This window comes from Saccopteryx bilineata, chromosome 1 (genome assembly GCF_036850765.1).
Source record: "Saccopteryx bilineata isolate mSacBil1 chromosome 1, mSacBil1_pri_phased_curated, whole genome shotgun sequence".
Taxonomy (NCBI): Eukaryota; Metazoa; Chordata; class Mammalia; order Chiroptera; family Emballonuridae; genus Saccopteryx; species Saccopteryx bilineata.
In genome coordinates, this window is record NC_089490.1 from 269,334,736 (window position 1) to 269,354,510 (window position 19,775).

At 41.7% G+C, this 19,775-nt stretch overlaps 1 protein-coding gene and 1 pseudogene across 7 annotated transcripts in view; one reads left to right on the forward strand and one right to left on the reverse strand.

Annotated features, from left to right (window-relative positions):
• Positions 1-19,775, forward strand: part of PDE4D (phosphodiesterase 4D) — a 1,576,413-nt gene that overhangs the window by 703,824 nt on the left and 852,814 nt on the right. The window lies entirely within an intron of this gene.
• The window catches only part of LOC136321059 (large ribosomal subunit protein eL32-like), a 39,004-nt pseudogene continuing 30,479 nt past the window's right edge, over positions 11,251-19,775 (reverse strand).

The window sequence follows — 19,775 nt, forward strand, 5'->3', positions numbered from 1 at the left end:
AGAAATATGAGAAAACTTTAAAATATATAATTATGTTGGTGTACTATATTTTACTTATTTAAACATTAGCCTGACAAGGCAGTGGTGCAGCGGATAGAATGTCAGCCTGGGGCACAGAGGACCCAGGTTCAAAACCCTGAGGTCACAGGCTTGAGTGTGGGCTCATCCGGCTTGAGTGTGGGCTCACCAGCTTGAGCATGGGGTCATTGACTTGAGCATGGGATCATAGTCATGACCCCATTGTCACTGGCTTGAGCCCAAAGGTCAGTGGCTTGAAGACCAAGGTCATTGGCTTGAGCAAGGAGTCACTCACTCTGCTTTAGCCTCCTCTCTTCAAGGCACATATGAGAAAGCAGTCAATGAACAACCAAGGTGCCACAATGAAGAATTGATGCTTCTCATCTCTCTCCCTTTCTGTCTATCTGTCCCTACCTGTCCCTCTCTCTGTCTCGCTCTCTGTCTCTGTCACAAAAAAATAAGTAAAAAGTATATACATATATATATTCAAAAGAATTAAATAATATCATGAATAAATCTGATAAATGAAATATATAACATATACAAGTGTGTAAATGTCTATTATAAAAGTGAAAAATTTTTAATCAGTAAATAAGCAAACCACGATTGGTTTGAATTGGAGTTATATTTTTTAAACATCACTAACTGACTCAGTATAATATGAGTATTAATCATGTCATTTTCTTCTTAAATTTTAACTAAATATTAATTTACATTTACTTCCTTTGCTAAAAATTAGATTTAACACTGAAAAATGGCAGCTTAGGTATTCCTGGCATATTTCATAAATTATTATAAGCTCTAACTACATTACAAGAGTCTCTCACTGAGACATTAAACACAAACTTCAACTTAATATTTCAATGTTAATTTAACACCTTGAATAAGATATATGCATTGGGAGGGGAGTACTAGTGGGCCAGTAGAAAGAAACCCATAAGACTGATTTTTTTTTTTTTTTTACAAAAGAAGTACAAAGTTCAATTAAGATTTTTTTCTGCATGTTCTTGCCAGCAGAAGAAAAGATTTTTTCACTGGCACACTTGCGTGCTAGTTGGTCACATGACTACTATTCAGGAAACACAAGAGACCCATCTGAAAGTAGGGTGAGAGGATTTGTGTAACTTCCTACTTAGAAACCAAGATTGCCTGTAACAAGCCCATCTGATTCCTTCAACATTTAGCATTCAGACAGTTTCCTTTCTCTAAATGTCAAGAATAGGACAGAAATGAAAGAAAAATGAGAGGAGTCTGAAGATCAGGAAACATTATCCTCATCTGAGTTGACTTGCCATCATTTGAGGATACCCTGTGGAGAATGTTTATTCATGCACCCGGGAGAGCAGCTCTTAAAAACCATTTCAATAAATGAACAAATATATAATAAATGACACAAGTGGGCAGAGGGCTGAAAATACACATGCTAAGAAACCAATATCATTGTATGGATATTTTAGAAAATGAGAAAAGGCAGGAATAGGAAACATAGGTATAAACTCTGGAAAAGGTATTTAAATAGTGGGTAATTTGTTCACAAAACACCCATTCATAGCATCCTTACCATCCCAGGTGTAATGCAGATGTCCTTGCTGACATTTTACATAAAAGGACAAGGGACTGTTCAATGTCAAATGATTATTGAAGGTAAAACCACTAATATGTGGCAATAACAGAAAATGAACACATATCGTCTTTGTTTTATTTTTATTATATTTTATAATTTATTGATTTTAGAGAGAAAGGAAAGGAAAGAAAGACAGGAACATAGGAACATTGACCTGTTTCTATATGTGCCTTGACTAGGGATGAAACCAGCAACTCTGTGCTTTGGGGCAACATTCTAACCAACTGAGCTATCTTCCAGGACTTCGTATCTTCTGAGGATTAGTCCAATGGTCATTTCAAAACACCACTGTTGCTTCAAGGGAAATTGCCTTAAACACAAATCAACACATTCTACTGCAGTACCAATTTCATTTACTTTCCTTAAAATTTTCTAGTTCCTGGTTTTTATTTATTTATTTTTTACCATCTCCACTTCCACCCTAATTTCATAGCTATTGAGGGAAATGCTAGCAACTGTCTAAATATTCTTTCTAAAAGACCTCACTTAAAAAAAATCTTTTCCACCCACAGGTTTTTATTTGAGTCTCAGTATAATCATGTTATATTAGTGAGAAATATTTTGTAGTTATTCCTAGTGCCTAACATCAACTTTTACTCAAAAATAGGAAACTCTCTCACCTATTCCTTTCCTTCCTCTTTTTCCTCTTCTTCCCTCAAGGCACATACCTTGACTTTCTCTCTACTAAGCTCCAAAGGCCCAATTCTTCTGCCTCTGTAACTTGCCTCCTGAGCCCATGCAGCCCAGCTGGCTCACTTCTCCACAGCTCACTTCTTCTACTTCTGTGACTTTCTAAATAAACTTTTGCTTGTATATTTTTTTAAAAAAGCAAAATAAAATGGCATGCAGATCACCTGGTTACACAGAATAGTATAAAAATCAAGAACAACTCTAATAATGCAAGAATAAAGTCAGTAGTTAGGAGTAATAGGCCTGTTTGAAAGGCAGCATTCAGATGTAAAAAATTCTGATAACATATTAAAAATAAAATAATTTATTGAACAATGACAGAATAAAAAAGCAGAAGTTGAAGGAAACTAATGGATTTGGAGTCCTTTGGGAAAACCATACTAAAAGGTATACAAAAACTTCCAGAGAGCCACCAATTAGGAACAGTTGGAACCAGTTTGCCAGACATTAAGAAGAGAAAAATGCATGTACAAATTCTGCCCTTAGGAACCTTACAGCCTGGTAGGGTCAAAATAATTCCACTTCACTTGACGTAATTGTAAAAATGTCTCTATAAAAGCTAAGCCTATATGAAAACATTTGTCAATATTATTTACTCATTTTAAAACACTCAAGCTTTGTACAAAGTAATTTCTTTAAATACTTAGCAATGTATACAAGTAGATCCATGTGGACAATGTCTGCCCACCTAATTCCTTTCTCTGCCCGCATTGTGATTGTTGTGTCCACAACTAAGTCAACAGCGGTTTCCTCGTGGCCTTTCCAGTCTCCCCAAATTCACTTTCTTTTTACCTTTTCTCCTTCACTCCTGCTCCTCTCTTCCTTGTTTTCTTTTTCTTTTTCTCTTTTTTTTTCTTGTTCCTCCTCAGGATCATTTAAAGAGGCATCTTTATTTTGCTTACAATGGTCAGTTTGCATCCTGACCTATAAAGAATGAAAGGACCAGGAGTGTCCTGGCATCAGAGAGCAGAAAGAATTTGATCCGTCAGGAGAAAGCCTATGTCACTGACAGCCTTGACCTCATGCAAAGGACTTCCCAATTCACAACATGTGGGCTTAATCATTGCTTTTTCTTCTCTGATGAAACTGGGAGAGATAGACAAGCTAAGTTAATATCCCAGACATGGTCAGAGGTAAGATGCTCAGAGAAGATTTATTTGAAAGGTACCATGGCTGAAATTTTGTTTTTAATATTCTGTCATTTTCCAATAGTAATAATGATAAAAAGCAGTAGTTGTTACAATAGTAGAGATAACAGTAGCAGTCGTAGGAGGAATAGTAGCTGGAAATATTCATAGCTGGTGTTTATCGAGTACTAACTGTGTATCGGGCATTGGTCCATGTGCGTTAGTTCATTTAAACCTCCCAACCTAATGAGGTAAAAATTATTATTATCCTCATTTCACAACCCAGAAAACTGGGGCAAGGAGTTTAAGGGAGCAGCCCAAGCAAACACAGACTACTGTAACATTTTCTCCCTGCAAGAGAACAGTCTATGTCCCCAAAATATTCTAATGGGGCAGTTTCATTGCTTAAAAATGAGCCCTGTCATATCCTGACTGCCACCATTCTTAAACCTGGGACCAGGGGGTGCCTTTGAACAAGTCATGGCTTCATTCAGCTGTCTGCCAAAATCTCCCTGTCAGAGCACCTCCCTGACTACCTCTTTGTCATCTCAGTCCTTTTACTGTGCTCCATTTTAATTCTGAGCACTTATCACTCCCCTGATCATTTAACCCACCACCAACTCCAGGAAATTGCCTTCTGCCAATTAATGTTGGCTCCACCTCAATGCACTTGTTTCTTGGCATTTTGTGAATCTAGGAATGTCCATTTGGAAATTCATTTCAAAATGTGCACGCTCTGGTTCCGGAGGTAACTTTTCCCATGTATAGTACCTCTTGACTGAGGCGTCCAGGTAGAAGAGACTCTGGCAGCAAAACTGGGTATTTCCCTTGGCTGATTGGCTCAGTGGTGGAGCATCGACCCTGTGTATGGAAGTCCCCAGTTCGAAACCTGGCCAGGGCACACAGGAGAAGCGCCCATGTGCTTCTCCACCCTTACCATCTCCTTTCTCTCTGTCTCTCTCTCTTCCCCTCTCGCAGCCAAGGCTCCATTGGAGCAAAGTTGGCCCAGCCGCTGAGGATGGCTCCATGGCCTCTGCCTCAGGTGCTACAATGGCTCTGGTTGCAATGTCCCAGATGGGCAGAGTATCGCCCCCTAGTGGGCATGCTGGGTGGATCTCAGTCGAGCACATGCTGGAGTCTGTCTCTCTGCCTCCCTTCAGAAAAATACAAAAACAAACAAATAAACAAAAAAAACTGGGTATTTCTTAGGAAGGAAATCTTCTTGGTTTTATGGAAGTCTTAGAGATTTCCTGCTAGCTGTGTTAAGTGTGGAACATGGCATCAATGCTACTACCAGACATGTTGGCTGGAATGTTGGCATAGGGCTTAGGTAATAACGGCCCAAATCTACAGTGAATATACCCAAAAACTCACAAACCATGTTTTATGATAGCATATACTAGTCATACCTTTTAATTATATATAAATATTGGTATTAATGTTAACTACCCAATTTTATCTTTCTGATAATAAAAGATTGACATTCCAGGAGGGCAGGGACCTTGTCCTGCACATTTTCTTGAGCCTAGAACAAAGTAATAAATGCTTGTTGATTAAATGACTAATCCTAAACATTATATGAAGTAATGATATTTTATTGCCATTTCATAGATCAGAAAAATTATTAAGTGCATCAAGTTTATGTGGAATACTTAAAATGAAGCAAAGATCTCATGATTCAAAGAAACTGATTAGCAAGGGATCCCACCTGAATGTCAGTTTCACAATACCAAATTAGTTTTGTGTCAGTAACTTCCAAGTACCTAGGACAATGCCAAACATATATGAAATATTTAATAAAGATCTGAATGGATTAAAGAATGAATAAATATGTTGCAGATTTATCTCCACATGTCTCATAGAACACTCTTTCTTATCCTCACTAAGGGGTCTTTCAGTATTTCTTTGAATATATTCATAAGCAAAACTGCTGGTGTTTTAGGTATTACTCTTCTTTATTCTGTTAGTTTTAAATGTTGAAAGTTACTTTTGTATGCTTGCAATATCTCACAATATTTTACAACTTTTCACAATAAATTAACTTTGGGTCTTAAATGTTGAACAAGGACAGGACTGAAGACAGTCATAAGATTTGAATTAGAGAGGTTTCATTAAGCTGAAGCGAAATTGTAGTTATGATACCAGATGTGGATCTTTTTATCCCTGTTGTTAATCAGACCACCTTTCATCTGGTCCTCAGTCGTGTCATGTGAGAGTTTGTGAAGTGCCTTGTTGAAATTCGATTTTCTCCAGGTCTGTGGCATTCTGCTGGCTGCTGGCCTGACAGCTGTATCAATAATAATAGCTGATGATTACATAGCACCACTTTGAGCCAGCCTCTGCTTTAAGTCCTTTATATATATTAATTCATTCAATCCTTCTGACAGCCTCTGCTATTAGTATGTCCACTGACAACCAAAACAAAAACAAAAACAAAAAAGGAAAAGTTAAGTAACTTGCCCAGGGTCACACAACTAGGAAGTGGTAGAACCAACTCGATCCCAGGAGCCTAGTTCCAGGATTGACACGTATAACCGCTGTGCTGTGCTGTGCTGTGTGGCACCCTGCCCACGCATGAGTCCTTGTGAATCATGCTGGCCCTCTCAGAGCCTCACTTTACCGTCTCGTGCTTAAAAGCCATCTGCTAATTAGTCAGTTCTGCAGTGTTTTCAGGACCAATACCAAAATCACCTGATAACAGTTTTAGACATAGACCTGTCCTCCACTTTGAAAAGCCCAGAATTTTCCCAGCTGGGGTCTCGACTCAATGGTCCTATTCCCCCTATCTGAGTGATCTTCCCAGTTTCTCTCGGTTCCATGAATGGCATCTTGCACCTGTTCTTTCTTTCTTTCTGTTACTTTTCATCCAGAGCTCTTCTCTAACACACTCCTCCCGCATGCTGAGCACTTCCCCATGGATGTCTGTGTCCTTGGTATATACAGCGTTACTGGACTAAAATCTCTCATTTGTGTTATTAGCCAGACTGCAAAAATATGTAGATGTATGAGACATGCGTTGTTCTTTGTCATCTCCCTGTCCTCCTCATAGCAGTGCATATCTTTCCAATGTTTCTTGTCATTGTTATTCTCTCTCTCTCTGCACAAAGCCCTCTATTCTCTTCTCCATTTATCTGAACAGTTTTTCTCCTCTGTACCGCAATTTCAGCTTTGGACTCAGACTGCAAATTACATCTCTGACCAAATGCAGGCTTTCCAGGCTTGTAAAGTGTTGCCTGTCCCCAGCAGAGAGCCTAAAGCACCATGCCTGAAGCCAAACCCCTTGTGTGGCAAGAGATTGGGGTTTTATTTTCTTTTTCTTTCATTGGTACGACTCTCAAGTGGAAGGAGAGAAGAAAAACACACTCATGTACCCCCAAGGTCCCTGTCTGATACTTTATAGTCTCTGGAAATGCCTCCAAAGTTTCTGTTACCAGTTGCCTGCCTATGACTCACTAGAAGTGGCTGGCAGGTGAGAATGTCATCATTTCACAGACATGCGTTTTAAGAAGCTGGCACACCTGGTGGCTGACCAGACACATATCAAAGTGTCTGATACGTACCGCTGTCACCTCTATATCCCTTGTTGAAAAATACTGTAGCTCAAGGTCAAGAGTTGTCAGACTTGTTCTGTAAAGGGCAAATAGTAATTATTTTAGGCTTCATGGACCATTTGGTCTCTGTAGCAACCGCTCCACTCTGGTGCAGAATGGAAGTAGCCATTGACAATGAGTAACCAAATGAGTGTGTCTTTGTCTCTATGTAACTTTATTTACAAAAATAGGCTGTAGCCTGACCTGTGGTGGCGCAGTGGATAAAGTGTCAACCTGGAAACCCTGAGGTTGCTGGTTCAAAACCCTGGGCTTGCCTGGTCAAGGCACATATGGGAATTGATGCTTTCTGCTCCTCCTTCTCTCTCTCTCTCTCTCTCTCTCTCTCTCTCTCCCTCTCCCTCTCCCTTTCCCTCTCTCTATAGTAAAATCTTTTAAAAAAAATAGGCTGTAGGTTGGGTTTGATTGTATGGGTCCATAATTTGCCACTTCCTAGTGTCAGGAAGGAAGAAGGAAGAAATAAGGACTAGACCCAGGGAACAAGAAAAGTGTCACCAACCATTCCTTCACATCCTGCATTTATTAAATTATTTTATAAGTCCAGTAAATAAATAACCTCCTGCTCCTAGAGAGTGAGGATCTCTTAAATTAATTTTGGGCCGAAATATCTAGTTTTATGTTATCTTGAGTTATTTCTCCATTTTGTTCTATTGCTGATATTTAGAGATAACTTCAAAATATTTCAGCTTTGCCTTACAGATGTTAAGGGATCGACAGCACCACCCTCAGGCCATGAGGATGGTTGCAGTCATGCACAGAGGTAAATATCTAGGCACTGGGACTGCTAAGAACGGGTGCCTGCCCAGTGCTTGTGGCAATCACTAGTAGCCTTGAGAGAGCTGCATTTTCACTTTATTGAAGAGTTTCCCAGCACAGGCCTGCAGTTTTTTCCATATGGTTTTTGTAAGTATAGCATCCCCCCCACACACACTCAGTCTAATGTTTTTGCCATTGTTGGAAAAAGGAAAGCTGAAGGATGTGAAAATAATTTCATAGGAATTCTTTTTGTATTTTGTCTGTGAAAGGCAAATAAATTCACCTCATTGAATTGTTATTTAAATGGATTTTTATTTGCTGGGTATATAGTAGTAACCAATGAAAGGCACAGGTGTGTGTGTGTTTGTGTACATGTGTGTGTGTGTGTGTGTGTGTGAATGTATATGTTCATGTGCAAGTTGGACAGCAAAAGGAAAGTAGTTGGGAAGTAGAATATTAAAATTGAGGACGGTAGGCAATCATCATCATCTGCAGTGTAGGCACACATAGACAAATGCCGTGACAGTCTTCTGGGAGGAGTCAGTGCCTCAGAAATGTACCAAAAGAAAGACTCCAACAATTGCTGACAGCACTAATGTAAGAGAGGCCTGAACCAATGCAGATTTGACCTGCTTACTGATCTTTGCCAAAACTCTCTGATAGTTTGGAGGGAGACAACATGATGGGTTTACTTAATAATGAGAGCACCTGAGCACCTGTGGGCCAGAAGCAAGTGCCCAGAACACTGTTGCTTTCAGATGGAGATTAAGTGCTTAGGAACAAATGAGAGAGAAATCTTAGCAGCAAATTTCACAAGTGTAGAGGTGACAGACAGTTCTATCAGCCTCAGAATTGAGAACTTTGTGTCTGAGGTCAAATGGAACACAGATGCCTGACCCGGCAGAACGCTGGCAACTGGCTTCCTTCCACCCATCTAGGTTCAGTGCTGGCCCCTGGCACCCCTTCACTGAGAGAGCCATTTGGGGCTGCCAGGAGAAGTGTGCAGAATAACATCAGCTGGTGCTGCAGGCTGAAGATAACAAATGCCTTTCTTCATACACTGGATTCCTTTTTAAAAATTGCATTTACTTGTTAAATTTGAGGGTGTCCTAAAGCCTTAAAATTGAGTCTACGAATATATAAGCAGTTTATGACCATCCACGAAATGTGCCTTCTCGTGGATGGAGCATGAGGGGAGACGTGTTTTAGGGTCGGAGATGTGAACTTTGCCTTCTTCTCCTAGGCTGAACTATCCCAGTGTAGAGGGTCATGCAAGCTTAATTATGTAAAGGAAGAAGAGAAGGCAGAGAATAGAATCCTGGGGAAGGTTTGAATTTAAGGCTCAGGATAAGACAGAACAGTCTAAAAAAGACAAAGAAATAGTATTATCAGAGAATGTGGCAGTGGGTGGGACTTGGGAAGGGTGAGGACTTGGGAACACATTGTACTTTGTGGACTTAAAATCCTTGAGTTTTAAAGTCAATGGGTAAAGATCTGAAGGTATTTATGCTTTTGCTTATGTAATGTGGAAAGTGCTTTCACAAATAATACATTGGTAATCCCCAAAACATTGGAAGGGAGTTGCATTATTATTGCAACTTTTATAGGTGAGAGACAGTCTTGGAAAAATTGTGTATCCTGCCCAAGGACATGTAATTAAGAAGCACTGAGATTCAAACTCAAACCTTTGGAGTCTAAGGCTCACACAGTTTTCATTCCATGTGGTGGCCTGTTGCAGCTGGATGGGAGGCTAGCCTGAGATGAGAGGAGAATCTGTGGGGGAAGAAGGAAGGGGGACAGGGCTCCCTGGAAATGCGAGCTCACGGAAAATTCTGCACAGTTGCAGAATCGTCTAATGGGTAGGATACAGGGCAGCCAGATCTGGGAACTTGAAGAGAGAGAGTGTTTTGAAATAGCCATGTGGGTAATAGGAGAGACAACTCTTTGGGGGTGATTAAAACCACGACTGAACACACATACACAGTGAGACAGAATGGATCTGTAGTAGGCTGGGGTATTTTTGATGTGGGGTCTCCAGCAGGCCTCAGTGGAACAGACTTGGGGAAAGTAGGTGGCTTGCTAATTGAACTGAGAAGATAAGAACGTAGGAGGCTTTCTGGTCAGTTTACAATTCTCCAGGAAAAAGCAGGCTTTTCCCATAGGCATAGCCCCCATCACAGGTTCTGTCTGACAGTGCAAAGGTTCTAAGACATTCTGGAACAAAGTAAAATATCCCTGGGCTTCATTTCCCTTTAGTTTTCTTCTCTCTTCTTTCTCCTTGGTTCCCTATCCCAGCCCTTCACCCTCACTCCATTTTCTGCAACCTTTATTTTAGCCCCGTTATACTTTCTTCCAATTTTTCCATGATGTACCATACCATATTCTCATGTCAACTTCTGTCCCACTGTGGACTCCGGAAAATAGGCCATGTGAACAGTGAATGCATTTACATTTTTGAGCTAGATATATCTATCTTGTTACATTTGCTCAGGGTCAGTAAACAGAGAAATTATTCTTGGTTTTTTTCCCACTCTTGCACAAACCCACAAGTATGTGTGTGTCTGTGTGTGTGTGTATATAAAAAAGCACTGACTTTTAAAAAATGCAATAACCACTTGTTCTGATTGTTTTATTCTTTAACTGTGACAGAAAAGCTGATGGGAATAAGAAAGGGAGGAATGGCAGAACGCTGGAGGCTGTGCAGACAGATGGTTTGGGACAGTGGTGACCCCGAGCTGCCAGACATGACCAGGGCAGAATGAGTGATGCTGGAATCCAACTAGGAGGGGTGACAGTGTGTCTAACGAGCTGAGCTAGTCCACGGAGGATGCCCCTAGACCTTTTCAATCTCACAAGCCATCTCTTCATTATAAGTCCCTGGTAGAAAAGGATCATGACTTTAAATAATGTTCAGCATCTAACACATTAAAGAGAAATCAATATATGCTAATTTACATTAGAGCTTAAAGGAGAAATAAATTCAAATAAGTAAAAATGAGCAGGAACCATTGTATTCCACATCCTACTTTATGATCTCCATCACCTTGTATACATTTTCAAATGTTACTACTTACGCACTTAACGTATAGTTATCTGTGACTCTGTGAAACTAACTTAGTGTTTCATTGAAAAAATTGTTAGACTGTTTGTTGGGTTCCCTCTGGACTCAGGATTTCAACCTCAAGTTGTATTTGTAAGAAGCGCTTGCCACCTTCTGGCTATTGCAAGTATTGCCGAGCAGTGAAATGAAGTAAGGTGGGGTTTTTTTGTTTTGTTTTTTATTATCTTTCTTAAACAGGCTGTGAGATGAAATTATCTTTCAGTTCCTAAAGCATAATAATAATTTAAGAATCCACATGACTTCTGGGCAGTTCTTTTTTCTCCTTTAAATACTTATACAATATTTTTGCAGAATGTTATGGCTTTATTAACACAAACACAATGCGTACACAATCTGTCTATTTTCTTTGCTGGGCAGCCTGGCATTGGGATTGGTGACTCTGGGTGCCAGCTGGGCTGCTCTTTCCACAATAGCTTTGCAGTCCTTTGAGGAGACACGTGAGCAGTCTCAGCCCAGTGAGATCTGTTGCACATCAGCAGCACTTCAAGCTCCTTGATGTTGTGGACCAGAAACTTTCAAAAGCCACTGGGCAGCACGTGCTTCATTTCCTTGTTGCTTCTGTAACGGATGCCCGGCACCAAGATTTGATCCTTGACTCCTGCACACCCTGTTGTCAATACCTCTGGGTTGCCGCCAAGTCCACTTAATTTTGATATATTGGTCTGACTGGTGCCAGATGCACTCTTTTTGACCATTTTGAGTTTCACAAGGGGTCTGAGGGCAGCTATGGTGCCAAGGAGGAGATGGCTTCCACCTCTGCAGGCAGCGTGGAGGGAGAGAGAGGAAGGTGGATGCGAGGCCTGATGGGACTTCCTGTATATAACTTTTATTCAACATGTATCACTGTCTCTAGTGCAAACTACCTTTATTATAATGAACACTCCCCTAGCACAGTCCAGGAGTTCCCCTCCAGGGGTTGTCAAACTTTTTATAAAAACCACCCACTTTTGCAGTGCTGGTCAACCTGGTCCCTCCCGCCCACTAGCGGGCATTTCAGCTTTCATGGTGGGCGGTAGCAGAGCAACCAAACGGCACCACGATTGGTTCACCATGAAAGCTGTACTGCCCACTAGTGGGCGGGAGGGACCAGGTTGACCAGCACTGCAAAAGTGGGCAGTTTTTATAAAAAGTTTGCCGACCCCTGCCAGAAATGGGCACCCTGGCCCCAGGACACAGGTTAATACTTTGAAGGAAATACTAACCCTGGTTCTCAGACTCTGAAACTAAGTCTAAGGTAGAAGAGAGCTATACAAAGAAGCCTCCTTAGTAGAGTTGAATTTTGTCCATTCCTCAATGGAGGTTAAAGAGTACATTTGTCTTCAATAGATTAATGTCTAAAATTGGCGTTGGTGCAGAATCCACCACGGGTTCCACCTGCACAGCCTGGACTTGTACCTTTCAGATTCACGCTCAACCTCTCAGCACATTGTGACAATTCAGACAGGTAATTCTATATCCTGAAGTACTCCTCTTCTGTGAAATTGAGAAAATAGAAACTACACAGGGTAAGCCTGAGAAATTGCCTGGTTTATTGTGCTCTTGTCATCATTTCCTTGATTTTATATTTTTCTGTGAAATTTATACTTGAAAACCATTCCAACAATTTAAAGTTAGTGGGTCAGATTTAAAAGTTCTTGCACAACTAGCAAAATAATTTTATTTTGTTGCCTAGAAATAGTACTTTAAAATCCCAACTTGCATGGGTCCATATTAGTTGCTTTGGCTTAATTTAGATGTTTTTTCCCAATTAAGTTTGAAAAATGTGGTGTTATATATTTACGAAATAATGGGACCGAGAACCACCTTGACAATATCTCACTGATAAAAGCATCTCAGCACCCCTTCCTCCTTAATGAGGGAGAACTGTGTCCTTAGTCTTGGCCAACTCTCTACCTAGTCACTGTACTTGAATTTCAAGTACAACTTTCATCTTCCATGAACTACCCACACACATTAAATTTCTAAATTACAGAGTGTGGACTGGATATGTCACTAGAATATTTTATAACAATAAAAAAAAATTCCCTAAACACTCTGGTAACCAAGAGAGCCCTGGGGGTTAATTAAATTCACCCTCTATTTAAAGCTCTGAAAGACACAGTGTGGTGCCACCTGTCCTTGGCCATGAGACTTCTTTATAGAAGTCCTTGGAGCGCTTTTTGGTGAAATGCCACTCTCATAGGCAGCATTTGCAGGCCCCAAGGGGACGGGCAGAGTTAGAAGTGCTGGAGTTACGTTAAGGACCAGGGTTTGCTTAGTGCTGTAAAATACTAAAGGAATACCCCTAAGTCTCTGAATATCTAGGTGGTAAAGTGTCCTTTAAATTTTTAATGTGTGAGCAGAATAACGAAAACTCATCCGTCCCCTATACCTTTATGGCACATGTACAGCACACATCGTGCTCAGGTCAGGATTTATTTGGTTGGAACGGGGCCCAGGCCTGGGCCTGTAAGGATCCCGACGTGATCCGGCCGTGGCGCCACGTTATTAACGCTCTGGGCAGACGGAACTGCTTCTCAACCTGCCAGGGCAAATTAAACGGCTCTGGGTGAGACCAGGTATGATAAAAACAAAAAATCTAGGCATCGAGGAGTAGAGATGGTTAAGAAAAGAGAATAGATTATTAGGGTGCAGAGTTAGACAGGGACCAGTAAGGAAGAATGGCCAATCTAACACGTTAAGAATTCTAACTACGAGGGGAAACGGTCTGAACTTGGAGTGATGGTTGAGAGGCCACCGGTTGAGAGGCCACCATAGCTCTCCGACACAATGTGCTCTGACTGATAAAGATCAGAATGGAAGCCACAAGGCCCTGGGGCTTAGTGAACCTGTTTCCTGAGCAGAATGCAGTTGGCCTTGGTATGCACCTCACATTCCTTTATCTGTTTTCACTGCATGCAAATTAATTACTCAGTGCTACTTTGTTGACACATGGACTTAGTATAAAAAATGAGAGAGGAGGCTTAGGTTAGTGGTTGGTCAATGAATTGTGAGTACAAAGCATCTGAAGAGCTTCATAAAACTCAAATTTACCAGCCCATCCTAAGACATTTTGATTCAACAAGTCTAGGATGGGGGTTGGAGAAGGACTACCTCTGACAGTTGTGAGTTTGTGAGATAAAATACAGATGCAGAAGTAGATATCACATGCCTAAGTATTTAAAAGTTGTAGATCACACTAACAGACTGCAAATTTAAGGAAGCTTGAACCTCATTCCTCGACAAGTAAGCTGCTTTCTATATGTGGAAGGTCAAGTTCAAATATAGAGCTTCAATACTTAGGCTTTATCCTCTACCTCAATGTCAAAGGTCTGTCCTCTTACCTTGGTAGATATGCCTTCCTAATAACGGGGAAGGCCAGGTTTAAAATTTAGCATTTTCAAGTCTTCGGTGCTGAGAGAAGGAGCCTGTGGCCTCCCATAATTCTTTATCCATCTGGCTCAGTCTGGAACCTTAAGACACCTCTGTGCATGTGTGAGAACCTCCAGGCCTCTTGTTTAAGTTCTGATGAATTACCATCTACCTTCACACCCCAGGTAGCAGCCACACAGTCATGGGTTGTGCACGCTCATGACATGTCTGCCCCTGGAGGAGAGATGGGCAAAGAGGGACCACAGGCCATGCTGGCTGGCTTGAGTTATTTAGGTAAGCAATTCAATGATTTCAGTTTCCAGGTCATTGTCTAAAAGCAGGATGTGGGCTCCTTGTGGGCATGTTCCCAGGTCCCACAAATGCCTCATCAGGGAATGGACAGAGCTGGAGAACAGGCAGTGAAGCCCTCTAAGTTTCCGAGAGCAAGTCTTCCTTCTGCCCTGAGGGGGATATTGAACGCCAGTAAAAAGATGCTTGAACCCCAGTCTTAGGCCCCAACGTTGTAGACCATTGATCTTGAAGTACTGCAAGAAAAGGGTTTGTTGGTTGCCATTAGGTCATTATCACTCCAGAGTCACTGAAGCAGTCAAGGCAACCGAGCTAAAGAAACCGCTCTTTTTATTACCTACCCTCACACCTCCATAATTTCTCCCCCAAATAAAAATCAAGAAAAAATACTTTCTTCCCCTACTTCAGTCTTTTCAAAGAAAGTGGGAATGTGTGTGTGTGTGTGTGTGTGTGTGTGTGTGTGTGTGTGGATGTGGATGTGTGTGAGACAGAGACAGAGAGAGGGACAGATAGAGACAGACAGACAGGAAGGGAGAGAGATGAAAAGCATCAATTCTCTGTTGCGGCACCTTAGTTGTTCATTGATTGCTTTCTCATATGTGCCTTGACCAGAGGGCTACAGCAGACCGAGTGACTCCTTGCTCAAGCCAGCAACCTTGGGTCCAAGCTGGTGAGCTTTGCTCAAACCAGATGAGCCCGCGCTCAAGCTAGCAACCTTGAGTTTCAAACCTGGGTCTTCCACATCCCAGTCTGACAATCCATCCACTGTAACACCACCTGGTCAGGCAAAAGTGGGAATCTTAATTGACATCTTTCTCACACTTAAGATTCTTAGGTTTTAGAATATAGAAATAATAAATTGAATCAAAGAGAGGATATAATTTTATACTAATGCAATGCTTTTGTAAAACTTTACACCTTGTTGACTATCAGCTGAGAACTTTACATATCATTAAAAATCCATTAGGGCAATGACCACACCATTAGCTCTTCAGTAGATGCCTTAAAACCTTATTTGTTTAAAAGAAAGATTGTTTTAGGGAGGCACTCCTTCTGATAAGGGAGGACATCTGTGTTGGAATTGTCCCACTAGTAACTGAATCCCCAGGAGGAGGCGTGAGTTGTGTCTAGGGAAGTCTGTGGCCACAGCCAGGTAGAGTTGGTCAGCACTGTGCAACCTCAGCTCAACCCAGGGGACCTATGCTCCACGGACCAGAGGGCCATGTGTTAAGTTAGTCACTCCTTTCTGTGAGCCCCTCAGGCCACAGTAAATTCCAGATATGGCCTAGGGAGGCATGCCATGTAATTGATGTGCTCTCACCTTTGTAAGCCAAGTTATAGCTTCTCAACTCTGGCCTTCCCATTTTTAATCACTTGGGGAGGTTATAAAAGTACCCATGGTGGTGGGGGGAAGGGGACAGAATTCATATGCAATTGGCCTGCAGTGAGTCCAGATAAAACTTTCAAGGAATACAAATGGACTAACAGGATTGAGGCCCACCAGTTTAAAGAACTGGTTAATATCAAAGATTCTGTGATCACAGAGCAACGACACATAGATTTTGATGGGAAAAAAAGGAGGAAAAGAGAAGTGGGGCGAATGGAAGGAGATGGTTAAGGAAGCATCAAATCGAGATGGAAGGCGTGGCTGGAAATGGTGGCGGGTGTCAACAGTGCAGTGACACTGACACTGAGGAGATGAACGTGGTTGCAGGCACAGGCCACCAAGCAGCTATTAGGGCGTTGCACAAAATCTTAGCTGCGTCCCAGTTTTGCCTTGTCCTAACCTAGTCTACCTTGAGACCAGAATGGATTGCCTGGGACCCAGAGAAACTGACCATCCCCAGGTCCTCTTTTGGATGCTTAGACTCCTAGGGACCAAGCAGTACTACGCACAGGGCTCTGTCCACTCACTGCAGTGGCTGACATGCCATTGACCTTCCCCTACACACTCACTGCGAGCAGCACGCAACCTCTAGCATGTCTTTAAATGCCAAAGGGAAGTGAAGATATCCTGACTTCTTCACATTCTAACAGCATTAGTCTTTTTCTGACATTTCTTTTAACTTTGTATCAAAATATACATAAATGCAAGTTTGAATTTTCACAGTGAGCATACTGAGGTCCCCAGCAGGCAGATCAAGAAATAGACTCCCTGGAGCCTCCTTCCAGTTACTAACCCACAGATACCCACTGCTGGACTTCTAACACTAGAAATGAGTGAGCTTTTCCTGCTTTTAGGATTTATATAAATGAAGTCATAAGTTACACACTCCTGTGTCTGATCTCTGTAGGTCAACATTAGGTTTGTGACATCGGTCCATGTTGTTGGGTGTAGTTATTATTTGTTCATCCTTGTGATTTTATATTTCTTTGTTCTTAATCAGGTGAAATAAAGAGTTAGGGATTGAAGAGAAATGAGGGAAGGTCATGTCAGATGTCTAAAACATTATCAGCCTTATACAAAATATAAGTTTGTAAATGTTTCTTAGTACCTGAAGCCAGCAAATCTGCATTAACATTACAGTTTACTCAGGCTGGTATGTTTTTAATAACTGGTTTTCTATTTTAAGACCTTAACTAAGATCGCTGTCCTCTTGAGCGGTTCTCAGCAAAAATTATCTATTCAGTGTTGAAGTATCAGTTACTGTATCAACCTGTACAGGTCTAATGTCTCTATTTCAGTAGATGTGGCTGATATAACCATCAGTTTCATATGATATCACTCCAAGGATGTCCCAGACCATAGAGAGATTTTGAACTCAAGTAAAGCTTTAGGATGGAGCCCATGGCATTACGGTGCATGCTTTTGCCATGACCCTAGCTTGAGGTGACATCCCCAGCCAAGGCCGAGGCTGGGGCCCCCGGGACAGAACCTGTAGCTTGTCTCTGGAGAGGAAGAACCCTGTCCGTCGCCTCTGGCCAGTGCCCAGTGAAACCAGCCCAGAGAGGGTAAGGGGTTTGCCCTCATGGCTGAGGACACAGGTGTTGGTGGTTGTTGATGGGTTCTCTCTCCTCTATATATGAAGCTTCTAGAGGCCTCCAGCTTTCCTTAGCTCACGGCCCCCTCCCTCCATCTTCACAGCTGGCAGCACTGCATCAGTATGATGCTGCTTTCAATCAGGACATTCTCTGCCTCTCTCCTCCTGCCTCCTGCTTCTAATTTGCATGACCCTTGTGATTATGATTGGACTCACCCACATAATGCAAGCAAATCTCCTACTTTAGTAACCTTCATTCTCACTGTAACCATAATTCCTCTTTGCCACATAAGGTAACATATTCACAGGTTCCAGGGAGATTAGGACCAGGACATCTTTGGGGCCATTATTTTGCCTCCCAAAGATGTGGTGATGTCTCAGAGGCTCCTGCCAGTCACTGACATTGTGTGATTTGGGGCTTCCAGTCAGTCATGACAGCCGCTCAGGAGAAGTGGGTGACTGGAGGCCACAACAGTATAAAACCACCAGGTTGCACAGTTAGCGGGAGGGTGTAAACTGAACAAAGTAAGGTAACTGTTAAGCCTATTGATCTTTTAAATTAATTTTTGCTTTACTTTTAAAAATTATGTTCATTTTTTGAACTTTTACTGAGCAAAAAATTTAATTTTCAAAATACACACATCTGGCTTAAAGAAGCTGCTTCTGAACCTTCCCCTTTACACCTGGAGAATAAATTCCTAGAAGGCTAGGAATGAATCCAGAGAAGAGAGTAATCCGGGCCCCTGTCCACCCTTGTTCCTGGGGTGGCTGAAGAACAGTCAGCCTACGAACTAGAAGTTACAAACTTCTTTAATGGAGGGCCCGGGGCATCATCAGTGTGTCTCACCTATCAGAATCGCATGGGGTACTGGGGAAAACGTAGGTTTTGGGTCCCTCTCCAGACCCTCTGAGTGAGAAGTCGGGGGTGGAGGCGTCTAGGACTCTGTGACCAGGCAGTGACCAATGGGGAAAAGTGCATCGGTTTCATGCATTAAGTATGTTTCTCTGCTAAAGCGAAGTGATTCTCAGACTTGGCTGCACTTGGGCATCACTTAGCGAACTTTCAAAATATAATCATGTCTGAGCCCTGCCAGAGTGGTTCTCTTTTAATTGCTTTGGGCTGTGAACAAGGCGTAAAGATGGTCAGAAACTCCCCGGTGATTCTAATACTTAGAAAAGCTGTACAATTTCTGAAGTACCTTGCTCTCTTTCTGAGTGTTAAGAAAGCCGCCCCTTTCCCCACAGGGTTATTTTCATAAACATCCATCCTTGTTTTATTTCTGTGCCTCACAGGAGGCACAGACATATGTGTTCCTTTTGAATTTTGCTTCCTCAAGAAAAATACAGTGCACTGCTGTGTACATGTTGTACAAAACATTAAGATCATTCCGAGTCTTGGATAAACCAGCTCTAAGCTAGAAATGAGAAATAATAAACTCTGCTGAATTCTGCATTTCATGTCTCAATTTAGCTAATCTGTAAGGATTTGGCTGGGAAGACTTTGTTGTTCTTGTAATTAATGGCTAGGAGAGGATTGTTAGAGTAATGACTCGTTTAGAAACAGTCCCCTTATTTCCAAGGACATTTTCTTATTATAAAACAATTGTACATAAAAATAAAAGTGAAACTTTAATACTAATATATATATATATATAGCAATGCCATATCATTCTGAACGTAATGACCTCCTGTCTACTATCTGACTCATTTGGGAAATGAAACAGATTGATTTCAGTTAAATGATGCTACTTGGAATTAACTTATATTCCATGAATTTGAAACTAGTTGTTTCCAACCTAACTAATATTAAAAGGTCAACCGATTTTCATCCACCTGTATGCCAGTGGTCAAAGCCAGGGAGGTTCACACTGGATTCGGGTACACCACAGAAGAACCACAGAGCCAAAAGGCATTGGGCCATTAACACTTAATAGATTCTCGCAGCATCGGACTTGTGAACACGCAGGGGAAAGCCATTTCTCACATGGCTGATGACCACAGGAAAACTGCTCCCAGGGGAAAGTACCTATAGCCTTGTATAGACTACACACACATGGCTTTCTCCCATGTGCTCACACCGAATAATGCAAAGTGCTTGCAGCCTGAAAACAAGCGAGCAAGCCTAACCACAGCTGTTTTCCCTATACCACCCCAACGTTAGTAGATAGATAGATACCACCAGATAAAAAA